Raw genomic sequence first — 15,636 nt, forward strand, 5'->3', positions numbered from 1 at the left:
CAACAGTTGTTGGCAATTTAATCTCTGGTTCCACTGCCTTTTCTAAATCTTGTACATCTGAAAGTTCTCGTTCACGTATTGGTGAAGCCTAGCTTGAAGGATTTTGAGCCTTACTTTGCTGGCAAGTGAAATGAATGCAACTGTACGGTAGTTTGAACATTCTTTGGCATTGCCCTTCTTTGGGACTTGAATGTAAGGTGACCTTTTCCTGTCCGGTAGCCACTGCTGAGTTTTCCAAGTTTGCTGGCATATTGAGTACAGCACTTTCACAGCATCACCTTTTAGGACTTGAAATAGCTCAACAGGAGTTCCATCACCTTCACTAGCTTTGTATGTAGTAATGCTTCTTAAGGCCAACTTGACTTCACACTCCAGAATGTTTGCCTCTAGGTGAGTGAACACACCATCATGGTTGTCTGAGTCATGAAGATCTTTTTTGTATAGTTCTTCTGTATATTCTTGCCACCTCTTCTTAATATCTTCTGCTTCTGTTAGGTCCTTGCCATTCTGTACTTTATTATGCCCATCTTTGCATGAAATGTTCCCCTGGTATCTCTAATTATTTGAAGAGATCTCTAGTATTTCCCAGTGTTATCTGGCACTTTGGCGAACTATATGAAAATTATATTAATTTGAACTATTTTGTGCTCAATGGTCTATTTTGAGAATGGTTGATTTTTATTCTGTGAGTCTACATGGGAAAATGTCCATTTAAGTCTTCAAGGATTGCAAAGCCTAGAATCTATGTAATGCAAACTCATGAGGTAATATTTATGAGCCTGAAAACTGTGTGTCACAATAGTTTTAACTCAACATCATGCCTTTAGCAGACTATTTCTCCTACTTAAAAATACATTTGGTGTTTTAAAATAATGATGCATTATTTAGTGCACATCTGCATATCTGAGATTATTGATATTTCTCCCGGCAATCTTGATTCCAGCTTGTGCTTCATCCACCTTGGCATTTTGCATGATGTACTCTGCATATAATTTAAATAAGCAGTGTGACAATATATAGCCTTGACTTATGGCAGAAAGTGAAGAAGAACTAAAGAGCCTCTTGATGAAAGTTAAAAAGGAGAGTGAAAAAGTTGGCTTAAACTCAACATTCAGATGTCTCAGATCATTCATTCGATCCCATCACTTCCTGGCAAATATATGGGGAAACAATGAGAGATTTTATTTTCTTGGGCTCCAAAATCACTGGAGATGGTGACTGTAGCCATGAAATTAAAAGTCGCTTGCTTCTTGGAAGAAAAGCTAGGACCCACATCAACAGCATATTAAAAAGCAGAGACATTACTTTGCCTACAAAGATCCATCTAGTCAAAACTATGGTTTTTCCAGTAGTCATGTGTGAATGTGAGAGTTGGACTATAAATAAAGTTGAGTGCCTGGAGAATTGATGCTTTTGAACTGCGGTGTTGGAGAAGACTCTTGAGAGTCCCTTGGACAGTAAAGAGATCCAAGCAGTTCATCCTAAAGGAAATCAGTCCTGAATATTCATTGGAAGGACTAATGCTGAAGCTGAAACTCCAATTCTTTGGCCACCTGATGTGAAGAACTGACTCATTAGAAAAGACCCTGATGCTGGGAAAGATTGAAGGCACGAAGAGAAGGGGACTACAGAGGATGAGATGGTTGGATGGCATCACTGACTCGATGGACATAAGTTTCAGCAAGCTCTGGGGGTTGATGATGGACAGGGAAGCCTGGCATGCTGCAGTTCATGGGGTTGCAAAGAGTTGGACATGACAGAGCGACTGAACTAAATTGATCTGATTTAGTGCTCAAGATGCACTTTGCTTTTGGGCTAAGAATTTTATTAAAACAACTTCATTTTGTCTTCCCAATAAACCTTATAAAGTTGGTATTATTTTCCCTGTTTTACAGAGAGGACGTGTTGTTTTTGTGCAGCAGAGATGCTAAGAGGGTGATCCGGGACTCAAACTTCAAAAGGGAGACTGTAGGCCTCCTCACTCCAGGGCACTTTGAAGCTGTTGACATTATAAATGATTATCAGGTGCTGTGCTTAATAGTTCAATCATGTCTGACTCTTTGCAACCCAAACGACTGCAGCCCACCAGGCTCCTCTGTCCATCGGGATTCTCCAGGCAAGAGTACTGGAGTGGGTTGCCATGCCCTCCTTCAGAGGATCTTCCCAACCCAGGGATCAAATCCAGGTCTCCCGCATTGCAGGTGGATTCTTTACCATCTGAGCCACCAAGAACACTATACAAATTGGATTTTTTTTTTTTTTTAATGCTACCTTTCTTCTTCCTTTGGAATTGTGAACAGCTCCCTTTGTCAATAACTATAATGTGACTGAACAGGCAAGACATCTGTTGTTATAAGAGTCAGGGTACACAATGGTGTACAAACTTGTGATCACCCCTCTTTTGGGATGTCGTCTCTGAATGACATCACTTGAGGGGATGGACTGTCCTGAAGTGTGGATGCACTAGTCAGAAGTCAGAATCCAGGGTTTTCACACTTGCTATCACTACTGCTGCTGCTGCTGCTGCTGCTAAGTCACTTCAGTCGTGTCTGACTCTGTGTGACCCCATAGACAGCAGCCCACCAGGCTCCCCCATCCCTGGGATTCTCCAGACAAGAACACTGGAGTGGGTTGCCATTTCCTTCTCCAATGCATGAAAGTGAAAAGTGAAAGTGAAGTCTCTCAGTCATGTTCAACCCTCAGCGACCCCATGGACTGCAGCCTACCAGGCTCCTCCGTCCATGGGATTTGCCAGGCAAGAGTACTGGAGTGGGGTGCCATTGCCTTCTCCGTGCTATCACTACTACAAAATATTAAACAAATTATCTGAGATCATTTAAGAGAATGAGAAGGAATTAGATAAGGAAGAGTATATGGAATAAACCCTTTAGATGTAATAAACATGAAACTAATCAAGTATTTTCCAAGGTTTATAAAATATACCAAGGCTGATCAGAATCATCAGGAATGAGTTCCAACCCACTTGACACTAACTGCATCCTTTGAAACAAAGCTGAACAAGCCCCTTCCTGACCCCACTCTCAATAGTGACAGAGAGAAAAGACTGCTTCCCACATAGGAACTGAGCTTCTGGCAGCACCTCCTGTTCCACTACCCACAGGAGCATTTTCCTTTCCTCTGGGATGAAAGGTCACTTCATAGCAACTCCACCCACTTCCTGGACCAGACTCCCTAACTGCTCCAGCTCCCACATGCAGTTTGCCTTTCAGGACTTCCTCCAAGGTACTTGCACAATTCAGATTCCAAAGGCAGCAAGAGGTGAGTTTCTATGTGGTTCCTTTCCCTGGGTTTCCCTGATAGCTCAGTTGGTAAAGAATCTGCCTGCAATGCAGGAGACCCCAGTTTGATTCCTGGGTAGGGAAGATCCCCTGGAGAAGGGATAAACTATCCACTTCAGTATTCTTGGGCTTTCCTTGTAGCTCAGCTGGTAAAGAATCCACCTACAATGCAAGAGATCTGGGTTCAATCCCTGGTTTGGGAAGATCGCTTGGAGAAGGGATAGGCTGCCCACTCCAGTATTCTGCCCTGGAGAATTCCAAGGACTGTATAGTTCATGGGGTCACAAAGAGTTGGACATGACTGAGTGACTTTCATTTTGTTTTCCCTCCCCTCAGGGTCCTGGAAGAGGGCTTTGTGCCTGACTCACCCCTGTACCTCAGGGTCTTAACTTTAATCCCTATTTGTTGAACGGAAAGAGAGAGAGAGAGAGAATACAACCCACCACCTCACACATACCCCCAACTCAAATTACAAACCCAAACAGCCAGCAACACCTCCTCAGACCCTACATTCCAGATGGGCCTCTCTCCTGCTTCATTCAAACCCCTTCCAGGAATAGCCTGTCTTCACTTCAACTCCCTCCACACCTCCTGGATTTGCAGCCCTTTGCACTCTGGCCTCCTCACATCTGGAACCTGCTTCTTGGGTCACCGACACCTCCTGATTCCAAATCAACCAACAACTCTCCGTGGGCTCACCTTCTCCTTTGCATTGAGCAGACCTGTCCTTTCTCATGTCTGCACCTTGTCTCCTCCTCTCGTTCCTTGCTGTTCACTGTGTGTCTCCTCTGCTTGCCTCCTCTCTCAGCTTTCTCTCTAAATATCAAGGCTTCCAAAAGGTTCTGATCTTGGTCCCTAAACATGCCTCACTCTCCCTGGGCAATCTTATCCATCTTCACAGATTTAACTACTACCTTCTCAGTGAAGAATACACTGGTGCCATTCCAGGTCTCTCCCTCAAATACCAGACTCTAACTTTCAATGACCTTTAGGACGCCTCCACCTGGAGGACCTGGACTTCAAGATAATTGAACTACAAGTGGAAAAGCTGGGATTAAAAATCACTGAGACTGAAATTTTCTCTCCTCACATGACTAAGAATGTTTATCCTGAAATCAGATAGCATCTGTTCCTATCCCTCTTTGCTGCTGCTGCTGCTGCTAAGTCACTTCAGTCATGTCCGACTCTGTGCAACCCCATAGACGGCAGCCCACCAGGCTCCCCGTCCCTGGGATTCTCCAGGCAAGAACACTGGAGTAGGTTGCCATTTCCTTCTCCAATGCATGAAAGTGAAAAGTGAAAGTGAAGTTGCTCAGTCATGTCCAACTCTTCACGACCCCATGGACTGCAGCCTACCAGGCTCCTCTGCCCATGGGATTTTCCAAGCAAGAGTACTGGAGTGGGGTGCCATTGCCTTCTCCGCTATCCCTCTTTAGGTCATGCAAAAATATGTGATGGATTCTGATTATAAAGGGCAATTAACCATATGCCAAGCACACAGCAAGCCAGCCAGCTTTGGAAAGCCAACCTTGACCTAGTTTATAGTAGCAAAGGAACAGAACCTTTCACAAAATCTTTTCAAAGTAATTAACAGTCACTGTCAAGATGTGATACTGCTTTACTGAAAGACTGCTTCTGGGGATAAGTAATGTAGCTAAACCCAAGAGGACACCTTTATAAAATAAGTTTCCAGAAAAGAAAAGAACAAAAAAGCACATATAACTTTGCAGTAAAAGTCCTCTGCCTCTGAGTCTCAGCTTACTTCTCATTGGTAAATAGTGGAAGCCTTTGCCCACAGGCTGTGCTGTTTGCATTCAGATATTAGTGTGCAGGTTTTGATAAATGCATTTCATTTACAAAATAAACACTTAGAAAGTCACATAGCTTGAATCACTGAAAAGCAGACAGGAATAACAGAGAAAACACCCCAGGTGAGCAATGATACTGAATGAGAAAACAAGAGCTGAGATGACCCAGCATCATTCCTTAGAACCTCAAGTTCACAGACAAAACAAAGCCCGGATAGAAGCATTTCCGTGGGTATTTCTGCCTTTTTTTCTCTCTTTTTAAGATACATTAAAACAGAGACTTCAACATGTGAAAAGAAAAACTGCCTGCAAAAACAAAGAAGACATTTTCTGAGATAACATTGATCCTGCAATCAAATTACTGGATTAAACTCTTTGTATCAATAACTGCCCTTTATTGTCCTTGATCAAGTATTATTTTCACCTTATTATTACTAATCTTTTCTAAGTTATCACATCTGACCCTATCAAAAAAAATGGTGCAATAAATACTTGGCTTCTGTGGTAATACGATACATAATTTAGCTCATCTAGTCTATCTTTCCATGAGAGGTGACTGTTTCTGTTATGAAACGTGCTCACAGTAAAGGGAATCCTAGCCAGACACCTGGAACGTAGAGGGAGAACCACTTACCCAACCTGTCGCTGCTTCAGACCAACCTTGACGTGACTGTGGAGCCACTCATGTTAACTCAGCCTCCCAATCACAGCCGCACCTTTCTCTTACAAAACACGACCTTTGCTGAAGGTAATAATACATCGCCAGGCTGAAAGGCCCACCCTAAGTCCCTGTGAAAAGGCCTTGAGGAACAGGCACTCTGCTACTCCCTGGGAGAACTCTGACAGGACTGGTACATTACCTGGATGAAATCTTGAAATATCAAAGGCAGCAAGTCATCCATATGCCCAATGTCTTTGGAGAAATGATTTAAAATTCTTCCTATAAGAATAGGATAAAAGATATTACTCATTTAAGAAAAACACCAATACAGTATACTAAACAGTGTCAAACTTTATTTTTGGGGGCTCCAAAATCAGTGCAGATGGTGATTGCAGCCATGAAATTAAGACGCTTACTCCTTGGAAGGAAAGTTATGACTAACCTAGATAGCATATTGAAAAGCAGAGACATTTGCCTTTGCCAACAAAGGTCCGTCTGGTCAAGGCTATGGTTTTTCCAGTGGTCATGTATGAATGTGAGAGTTGGACTGTGAAGAAAGCTGAGCACCGAAGAATTGATGCTTTTGAACTGTGGTGTTGGAGAAGACTCTTGAGAGTCCCTTGCACTGCAAGGAGATACAAACAGTCCATCCTAAAGGAGATCAGTCCTGGGTTTTCATTGGAAGGACTGATGCTAAAGCTGAAACTCCAGTACTTTGGCCACCTCATGCAAACAGTTGACTCATTGGAAAAGACTCTGTTGCTGGGAGGGACTAGGAGCAGGAGAAGGGGATGACAGAGGATGAGATTTCTGGATGGCATCACCTACTTGATGGACATGAGTTTGAGTGAACTCCGGGAGTTGGTGATGGACAGGGAGGCCTGGCATGCTTGGGGTCACAAAGAGTCGGACACAACTGAACGACTGAACTGAACTGAACTGAAGGCATATATATGGAATTTAGAAAGAAGGTAATAACCCTGTATGCAAGATAGCAAAAGAGACACAGATGTATTGAACAGTCTTTTGGATTCTGTGGGAGAGGGCGAGGGCAGGATGATAAGGAAGAATGGCATTGAAACATGTAAAATATCATATGTCGAACAAATCCCCAGTCCAGGTTTATGCATGATACAGGGTGTTCTGGGCTGGTGCACTGGGAGGATCCAGAGGGATGTGATGGAGAGGGAGGTGGGTGGGGGGTTCAGAATGGGGAACACATGTACACTTATGGTGGATTCAAGTCAATGTATGGCAAAACCAATACAATATTGTAAAGTAAAATAAATTAATTAATTAATAAAAAAAGATATTACTCATTTTTTTCCCTGATAGAAGCTTTCAAAGAAACAATTTATAAACAAATCAAAACATACTTTTGAAGTGTATATATTTAGGAACTTCCCTGTGGTACAGTGTCCCTAGTGCAGGGGACACAAGTTCGATCCCTGGTCCGGGAAGATCCCACATGCCACAGAGTAACTAAGCCTATGTTCCACAACTACTGAAGCCCCTGCACCTAGAGCCTGAGCTCCTCAAGAAGAGAGGCCACCACATGAGAAGCCCAAGCTCTGCAATGAAGGGGAGCCCCTGCTTGTCATAACTGGAGAAAACCCAAGCACAGCAACAAGGACCCAATGCAACTAAAAATAAATAAATAAATCTAAAAGAAGTATATATATTAAATATTTGATATATTGGCCTTCCCATCATTGCTCAGTGGTAAAAAATCGACCTGCCAATGCAGGAGACACAAGAGACACAGGCTTAATCCCTGGGTGGGGATGATCCCCTGGAGAAGGAAGTGGCATTCACTCCAGTATTCTTGACTGGAAAATTCCATGGACAGAGGAGTCTGGCGGGCTACAGTCCATGGGACCACAAAAGAGTTGGACATAATTTAGCAATTAAACAACAAAATATATTACAAATTCAAATGAAAAAAGCTGATGTCAGTGGTAAAATGAAAGAGACAATAGGATGATACCTAGAGAGAAATAAAAATATCACCAAATGGCAGTGTCTGGGCAGTTGAAATAGAGTCCAGATTTTTAAAAGAATGGGGGAATACTGTCATTGTATCAAGAAGGGTTGGTGGATTTAGAATGCTCCCTCCTTTTAGATCCATCCCATCTAAGACTCATTCCAAGTGCTAAACCGGTACATAAACAGTTGCAAAATATCTAAGTTAATCCTAAGTGTTACATTAATTTTGCTTTCGTTATCAAGATTAATTTTGTCAAGTGATATTCTTTATTTTTTTTAATTTTATTTTATTTTTAAACTTTATATAATTGTATTAGTTTTGCCAAATATCAAAATGAATCTGCCACAGGTATACATGTGTTCCCCATCCTGAACCCTCCTCCCTCCTCCCTCCCCATACCATCCCTCTGGGTTGTCCCAGTGCACTAGCCCCAAGCATCCAGTATGATATTCTTTAAATAAACATAATTATAACCCCTCTGTACTTTTTTCCATCCAGATTGTTCACAGCACCTCACATTTTGGGAAACTGTGGATTCTAACCATTTCCAAGTTATGAGTTTACTACTGGGATAAGTCATTATTTTCAGACATGTACCAAGTGTGACTAGCACAGACTTATGAAGAAGCATCTACGAAGATCAGAGGTATGTAGGCAGGAAAACACAAATATTACTAAATGACTAAGGGTAACTTATCATTGATTTTATTTCCCTTCTCAGAATCCACAACAACAGTCTATACTGAAGGCTATAGGATTAGATGATGAGAACTAATTTCTAGTAAATACTTGGTATGAACTAAAAATGCCATCCACCATATCAGTAAACAAAGGATGCTGCAGCCATCAGGACCCTGCAGCCACTCCTGCAAGAGTGGCACCCTGAGGAGACTCAGGATGAGAAAGCACAGGATACTGGCTTCAGATAGCAGAGGTGCCCATCAAAAGAACTGTTATAGGGAAGAACCAATTTTGACTCCACGTTGGATCTATTTCTTTGACTTTAGCCTTTGCTATTCATTGTTTTTGTCAGGGAACCCTGCCCCTCTGCCTGAATGTTAAACTAAAGTGGGTTTTTTTCAGCTTACAGGGAGACTTTCTGACCCTCAGCACCTGTGGATGGTCTGCAGAAAAGAAGACATTAATAAATACCCTCCTGTTTTGTAAGATTAATGGCCTTTTGACTTTACTTCCTCACCTCCTTTCCTTCTTTTTTCAACAACAAAAAAAAATGGCACCCAGACACCAATAATATAGTTATTTTGAGACATTAGTCTGCCTTCTTCTCAGTCTGCCAACATTCCAAATAAAGTTGCTATTCCTTGCCTCAATACCTCCTCTGTGAGTCTTACTGGTCTTCTGTGAGGTGAGGAGAGTGAGCTTGAACTCAGTAACAGTAACACTGCTATATGTGGTTCTCTCTTCATGACTTCACATATCAGAAACAAAGTCCACCATAAATTATCTATTACAAATTCTACTTTTGAGATTAAAGACAGGGAAGAATTCAATTTAATATACCACTAAAAGAGCAAATAATTGATGCCCCTAAACCTTTGGACCTATCTTTGCAGTACTTATTTGGGCTTCTATTTTCTTGAAGGAATGAAGTTCTGATAATAGATACAGAAGGGAGAGGAAAGATACACTGGTATGCCCACTGCTCCAGGGTTAGTGACCTTGAACATTTAAACATGGCTCCAAATCCTTGAATAATAAATAAATCAGCATCTGGAGAGGCCTACAGGTCATAAACAGCCTGGTCAACTGTGGTCACAAGCTCAGAGGCTGTCTTAACAGAAATTCAGTCTCACTTTATGCTCCCAAATTTACTACTATAGTTTTCACATTAACAGGTAAAGTAGAGCAAATCACAGCCATAATAGCACAGACTCTTCTAATCACTTCCTCACTCCAGCTTCATAATAAGATGAGATTGTGTGAGCCTTTGCAGTTTGCCATCCTGTGCTCCACGCTGTGCCTGCACTAAACAACATGTGTTGAATAAATCTGCACAAGGTGCTGCCCTAAACAGTCTTATTTAATCCTTGCAACAGTCTTGTGAAACAGGAAGGGCAGTGGTTATTCCCATTGAGAAAGTTCCCAGACACCATGTGGTCATCCACACTAAGGTTCATTAGGCACTGACCATGTGCTGTGTGATAATGCATTAACCTGCTTAATGCCCACAACATCAAGATATTGCTAAGTGTGTGAATAGTATTCTCATTTTACAGGTAAGAAAATCAAGACACAGAGAAATTAAATAACTAGCACATAAGTATTAACACAACTATGACTGGCTATTACTATTAGTAACTAGCACCAGGACTAAACCCAGGAAGTTGGTTCTAGAGTCCATACTTATAACCATGACAATATCCTGCCTTGAGATTTGCCTGCCCAGTAGTATCTACCTAATTTACCTACTTTGGCCTTGATCACACAGCTAATTGATGGCCAGGCCAAGGCTACTCCTGTCCTCCCTTCAGTCACATCCCTGACTCGACAGGTCCTGTCAATCATCACCTGCAAAAACAGAGCCACCCTGGGCCTCAGCACAAGTCTAACCAACTGAACAGAATGGGCATGTGCGCTGATGCACTAACTCTTCACAGGAACCCAGGTCAGGAGGCTATCTTCCAAAGCAAGACAGGTCAAAGGCCTCAGGATGGAGGAAGCAGCCACTGGGAAACCTTTGGGGACACTCTTACTATTACTGAAGATCCACCTGCTATGTACCACAACCTCTTAAATGTAATTAAAAGTCCATTGTAAAACTAGAGGGCAGATTTTATTGAAGAGGTTGTATACATTTCACTGATACTGTATTTTAATTAAGTTTCCATTACCATTTAGATAAAACTCAAAACATGAGCACATGCCAGAGCTCTGTGGTCCCAGATATGGATGGGCAATGAAAGAAAGAAACACACAGCCTGTCTTCTGTAGAGATGTTCCTGGAAGAAGGTCCTACCTAGTTAGCTTAACACTATGTAACACAGCCAACGTTTCAACAGCTATCAAAAACATGTCAACACATTTGCACCTTGTGCTGGGTGTTTCATATTCCACACAACAAATGGACTCCTAAACCATCCTGCAAAGTAAACATTCATTTATCTTTATAGACACATAAATTGGAATAAAAGGTTACAGGCTCCTATATTCAGATTTTCTCTGATAGGAAAAATTATCAGTGAACTTTTTGTATAAAATGAATAAACACACACAGTGATTTTCTTCCAAGCATCTCTTCCATTTTCAAATACAAAAATGTAATTAGGCACTAAATGTGTTAATAAAACATATTCACTGAGAAATTTGGTGTCTGACTTACCTATTGGATTGCTATTGAAGAACGATACGGGAGCTCTCAAAATGGACTCCAATATTTTGTTGTGCAAAGTTTGTGAAGAATTAACAAGGATGTAGAATATCAACAGAGACCTTGTGACGCCAAAAAGGATGGTAGACACAGTTAACCCTGAAATAAAAAACATCACTCAGCACAAGATTTCTGCCTTATCCTCAATGACACTAAAGCATGGTAGGCAGTTTGTAAAGATACTGTGTATTTTATTCTTTAAATAAAAATTGTATAGAGATCTACATATACAGAATATAGAATAAAAAACATATATATGTACATATATACAGAGAAGGCAATGGCACCCCACTCCAGTACTCTTGCCTGGAAAATCCCATAGATGGCGGAGCCTGGAAGGCTGCAGTCCATGGGGTCACTGAGGGTCTGACACGACTAAGCAACTTCACTTTCACTTTTCACTTCCATGCATTGGAGAAGGAAATGGCAACCCACTCCAGTGTTCTTGCCTGGAGAGTCCCAGGGACGGGGGAGCCTGGTGGGCTGCCATCTATGGGGTTGCACAGAGTTGGACATGACTGAACTGACTTAGCAGCAGCAGCAGTACATATATATATATATATATATATATATATATATAAAGTAGATTCTGTACGAGTTTAATGCTTTCACAAAATACATTTATAAAGAAAAATATAAAAATCACTGTTTTCCTCTCACTAAAAGAAACAACACAGAGGGAAAAAATCATGTGTAAACTACAGTTTCAGTCTAGGCTTTCCTAAGTCAATTACAAGTTCTAATAAAAACTCACAAGAAAGATAATTATAAAAAGTAGTTGATCTTCCTTTCTCTGCATTTCAAATCTCACAATTTACAATATGTTCCATAAGCTAAAACTGAGGTATGCTTTGGTACCAGCATGTGAGTTAGCAGGGAACAAGAGAAATGATTTACCACTTCCTTGTAATTTACAAGGAAATTTATTTCCATGTAAAGTAGCTTCTTAAGAACCTACTGTATAGCACAAGGAGCTCTACTCAAAGCTTTCTGGTGACCTAGATAGGAAGGAAATCCAAAAAAGAGAGGATATTTATATATAATTGGCTCACTCTGATGTACAGTAGAAACTAACAAAATATTGGAAAGCAACTATACTGTAATAAAAATTAATAAAAATTTAAAATATTTAAAATAAAGTAGCTACTTCTATGCCCAAGTAGCTTTAAAGAGTATGAAAAGACAATGTTAAGTTGCAAGTGGACAATCTTTTAAATAACTGAATTGCAAGAAACTACAGATTATATTTTGACATGAGATAGTAAATCTAAACAAGTACCTAATCTCTCACTAAGTGCTTGGGGGCTCAGTTCAGAATAAAGCATCAGCCTGCAATGCGGGAGACCTGGGTTCAGTCCTTAGGTTGGCAAGATCCCCTGGAGAAGGGAATGGCTACCGTCTCTAGTATTCTTGTCCATGGACAAAGGAGACTTGCAGGCTACAGTCCTGTCCAAAGAGTTGGACATGACTGAGTGACTAACACTTTCACTTTCAAAACACTTGTAAATAAATACAATCATTTACATTTGTTTAATCAATAATAAAAATGAGCACTACCATGCATATAAAAATTAAAATAGCCCTCTGAACATCTCTTCAACTCACAGTGCTAAATATAGTGGGGATAACTTCTATAATAATTATTTCCTCAAGTACTGTTTTTCCAGTCAGCTGATACATCAGTATTATTTAAATTCTGAAAGCTGTTCAAATTCCTGAATTCCATCAACAGGCATTTGTCTTGACCCACCATCCAAAATGAATGTGAAACAGAACCCCTTCCTTCCTCTTTAAGCCCCCATAATTCACAAATTCAGAAGCTAGTTAGCTAATGGATTCAAATTTCTTAGCAAGTGATCAGCAAAATAAACACCAAATTTCAATGAGTGCATTTTTACATAACTCGCTCTTTGTAAAAACTTTATACAAGCATTTCCTGTGAGACTATTTAAGTTTTTATTTATTAAAAAAAATTATTGGGGTAGAGCTGCTTTACAATGTTGTGTTAGTTTCTGCTGTACAATGAAGTAAATCATCTATATGTATACATATATCCCCTCCCTCTTGGACCTCCCTTCCCTGTATGCCTCCCCTCTAGGTCATCACAGAGCACTGAATTGAGCTCCCTGTGCTACACAGCAGCTTCCCACTGGCTATCTGTCTCACACATGCTGGTGTACATATGGCAATCCTAATCTCCCAATTCATCTTTCCCTCCTCCGCACCCCACCCTCTGTGTCCACACATCTATTCTCTACATCTACAACTCTATTCCTGGCCCTGCAAATAGGTTTGTCTGTGCCATCTTTTTAGATGTCATATATATGCATTAATATAAGCATATTTTTGGCTTATATAAAAAGAGCAATTACTTTACTTTTAGTTTACTCTGTATGACAGACTCTAGGTCCATCCACATCTCTACAGATGACCCAAATTTGTTCCTTTCTATGGATAAGTAATATTCCAGTGTATATATGTACCATGAACGAAATGAAAAGACAGCCCTTAGAATAGGAGAAAATAAGGGTGAACTAAGCAACTGACCAGGGATTAATCTCCACAATATACAAACAGCTTATGCAGCTCAATATCCAAAAAGACAAACAACCCAAGCAAAAAATGGGCAGGAGACCTAACGAGACATTTCTCCAAAGAAGACACTCAGATGGCCAAGAGGCACATAAAAAGATGCTCGACATCACTATTAGAGACATGCAGATCAAAACTACAATAAGGTATCACCTTGAACCAGTCAGGATGGCCCTCATCAAAAAATATAAAAACAATAAAGGTGAGAGAGGGTGTGGAGAAGTGGGAATCCTCTTGCATTGTTGGTGAGAAGGTAAATTGATACAGACACTATGGAGCACTGTTCTTGTTCGGTCACTCAGTTGTGTCTGACTCTTTGTGACCCTGTTAATAGCAGCACGTCAGGCTTCCCTATCCTTTACTATCTCCCAGAGTTTGTTCAAACTCATGTCCATTGAGTCAGTGATGCCATCCAGCCATCTCATCCTCTGTCGTCCCCTTCTCCTCCTGCCCTCAATCCCTCCCAGCATCAGGGTCTTTTTCAGTGAGTCCACTCTTCGTATGAGGTGGCCAAAGTATTGGAGTTTCAGCTTCAGCATCTCTCCTGCCAATGAATATTTAGGGTTCATTTCCTTTGGGGCTGACTGGTTTGGTCTCCTTGCAGTCCAAAGGACTCTCAAGAGTCTAATTCAGGACAACACTTCAAAAGCATCCATTTTTCTGTGGTCAGCTTTCTTTACGGTCCAACTCCCACATCTGTACATACTACTGGGAAAACCATAGCTTTGACCATATAGACCTTTGTCAGCAAAGTAATGTCTCTGCATTTTAATGTGCTGTCTAGGTTTGTCATATCTTTTCTTCCAAGGGGCAAGCATCTTTTAATTTCGTGGCCGCAGTCACCATCTGCAGTGATTTTGGAACACAAGAAAATAAAGTCTATCACTATTTCCATTGTTTCCTCATCTAATTGCCATGAAGTGATGGGACTAGATACCATGATGTTCATATTTTGAATGCTGAGTTTTAAGCCAGCTTTATCACTCTTCTTTTTCATCTTCATCAAGGGGCTTCTTAGTTCCTCTTTGCTTTTTGCCATAAGGGTGGTGTCATTTGCATATCTGAGGTGTTATTTTTCTGGGCAAACATGATTCCAGCTTGTGAGCCATCCAGGCTGGCATTTCACATGATATAGTCTGCATATATTAAATAAACAAGATGACAATATACAGCCTTGATGTATTCCTTTCCCTATTTGGAAGCAATCCATTGTTCCATATCTGGTTCTAAGTATTATTTCTTGATCTGCATACAGGTTTTTCAGAAGGCAGGTAAGGTAGTCTGCTTTTCCAGTATGGAGGTTCCTTAAAAAAATAAAAATAGAACTACTATATGACCCAGCAAGGCAAAAGGATAGGTCACTGAGAGATGAACTCCCCAGGTCGGTAGGTGCCCAACTTACTACTGAAGATCAGTGGAGAAATAATTCCAGAAAGAATGAAGAGACAGAACCAAAGAAAAAAACAGCACACAGTTGTGGATGTGACTGGTGATGGAAGCAAGGTCCAATGCTGTAAAGAGCAATTTTGCATAGGAACCTGGAATGTTAGGTCCATGAATCAAGGCAAATTGCAAATGGTCAAACAGGAGATGGAGAGAGTGAAGATTGACATTTTAGGAATCAGCGAACTATAATGGACAGGAATGGGTGAATTTAACTCAGATGACCATCATATCAACTACTGAGGGCAAGAATTCCTTAGAAGAAATGGAGTAGCCATCAGAGTCAACAAAAGAGTCCAAAATGCAGTACTTGGATACAATCTCAACAACGACAGAAAGATCTCTGTTCATTTCCAAGGCAAACCACTCAATATCATGGTAATACAAGTCTATGCCCCAACCAGTAATGCCGAAGAAGCTGAAGTTGAATGGTTCAATGAAGACCTACAAGACCTTTT

At 40.9% G+C, this 15,636-nt stretch overlaps 1 protein-coding gene and 1 long non-coding RNA gene across 2 annotated transcripts in view; one reads left to right on the forward strand and one right to left on the reverse strand.

Moving 5' to 3' along the window:
• The window catches only part of LOC133243936 (ATP-binding cassette sub-family C member 4-like), a 590,639-nt gene that overhangs the window by 101,720 nt on the left and 473,283 nt on the right, over positions 1 to 15,636 (reverse strand). The window lies entirely within an intron of this gene.
• On the forward strand, positions 2,920 to 9,335 carry LOC133243940 (uncharacterized). Its single transcript, XR_009735224.1, has 3 exons — positions 2,920 to 3,279; positions 8,254 to 8,401; positions 8,839 to 9,335. It is a non-coding gene; the product is annotated as an uncharacterized LOC133243940 (long non-coding RNA).

Source organism: Bos javanicus, unplaced genomic scaffold (genome assembly GCF_032452875.1).
Source record: "Bos javanicus breed banteng unplaced genomic scaffold, ARS-OSU_banteng_1.0 tig00001600_1, whole genome shotgun sequence".
NCBI lineage: Eukaryota > Metazoa > Chordata > Mammalia > Artiodactyla > Bovidae > Bos > Bos javanicus.